Raw genomic sequence first — 1,992 nt, 5'->3', positions numbered from 1 at the left:
TTATCTAAAGACAAAGAGCATTAATAGGGCAAGGTTTCTGTCTCCTGCTCACCCCCTAGGGAGAATCCACATTTGGATCTCAGTGTTTGGGGACTTAATATAGCAGCTTGTATTCACCAGGCAGCATCCCACAGCCCTTTATGCAAGGAAATCAGTGAGGTATAGAGCAGAGACCTGGGGTGGGACGTCTCTGGCCTTGGTTCTTGGCCCAGAGTTGCCATTCTTTGCTAGTCTCTTCCTTTCGACTCACCTTCTCAATGCTCTAACTTTGCTGTCAGTAAAATGGGAAAGAAAATGCCTATTGTCACCGGGGCATTTTGACAATGCAATGAGCTAAAACAGAAAGCTCTCTCAGAAAGCAAGACAGAGACCCAGGTTTTCCATGCTCATTTCGATACTAAGCCTTAACTTAGTGAAATTTTTTAATTATAGTATTATACAAAAAAGAGAAGTATGTTACAGAAGTCAGAAAAGGATTTAAAACTTTTTACTGTAAAACTTTAAAATTTTACCATCCTGCTATAGTTACCTTTTCTTTCCTCACAGATTTCAGTGAAGTTCTCAAATAATTATGCATAAAATGCATACCATCTCATACTTTGGTTTTCATATCATGGAACCACGGGATCTTTGTGATCTTCATTTTTCAGTGCCTGCAAACTACCAAAACAAATACAGGTTTTCTAATTTAACTAATCCAATAATAATTGACATTTGATCTACTTTTGAGTTTTCATTACAATGAATAATGGTATATTCAGCACAGGGCTTTTTAGTGGGTGATCAGTCTGCAAATAAGATTTCATCTCATTGTTAAATTAGTACCTATACATTATAGAAATTTAAAAGAAAATTTAAATCATGAGTAATTGTGTCACTGAGAGACAGAAAATGTGTACGTGGGGTCCCACCTCTCTATTCCTTTCCTAGTATGTGCATTCAGGCATCACTGGCCTGGTGGTGTGTACTAGTGTTATATCAGGATTACTGTTGGGCAGGCCTGAGGGTAAGAGGCTAGACTCTTGCCACAAATTAACCTAGTTTAACTGCTGCCTCTGCTGCTTAGCGCTTTGAATAAGGTCTCAGTCTCAGTTTTCACTTTCTTAGAGCAGTTAACCACAGGCAAATTCCTCTGGCCACAGGTTTTAGGATATCAGTAATATGTTTCTCTTAAGGGTATAGAATCAATATCGAAAGTATTTACCGGAACAACCGGCATGCAGTAAGTGCCCAACAAATACCAAGCGTGTTATCATCTTTTTTTGCAAGCCCCAGGTTGTGAAAATTCCCTGAAATTCACCATTTTTAATGACGTCCCAATATTATGTTGTTCTTTTGTACCCCAGTTTATTCAATCCCATCATACACTTTATTTCAATTCTAAAAAAATGATTTTTGTGGACCTAAAACCCTCGTCCGTTTGGTTTATTTCCACAGGCAAGCATCCTATATTACAATTTGTGGAGTTAAAAAAAGATTTTTTAAAGACGATAAAAATAGATGGCATATTATTTCGGCAAACACAACTGTAAAGAACAAAGCTGAAGCATGGGTTTCAAATAGCAGCAAGAATTATTGTAGTCTTGGACTTTTTTCTTCCCTCTCGCCTCATTTCCTGAATTGTAGCCTTGGGAGCCGTACATTGCGGATTCTCAGACTTTTGAGACGTTCCCTTGGTGTAAAGGGGCCAGCGCCGCGGAGGAGCGGGTGGAGGAGGACAGAGCAGGTTTGAATGTCACCAACGCCCCGACCGTCTTAGTAATTGTATCACGGCGGACCGAGGAGGCGGCGGCGGTCACGTGGCCTGAGCATGACCTCATAGTTCGGGCTGGGCGGCGGGAGGAGGGGCGGGGAGGGCGCTCCAGCACCCCGAGTCGGCGAGTTACTTGAGCAGATCGGGGGCTTGGGAACTCCTCCCGGCTCTCTGGGAACAGAAGGAGGAGGGGGAGACTAAGAAGCCCAGACTTCTCTAATCGCTGGGAAGCGAGATGC

Source organism: Fukomys damarensis, unplaced genomic scaffold (genome assembly GCF_012274545.1).
Source record: "Fukomys damarensis isolate Sample0158 unplaced genomic scaffold, DMR_v1.0_HiC HiC_scaffold_2, whole genome shotgun sequence".
NCBI lineage: Eukaryota > Metazoa > Chordata > Mammalia > Rodentia > Bathyergidae > Fukomys > Fukomys damarensis.
This window is presented reverse-complemented; position numbering follows the sequence as displayed.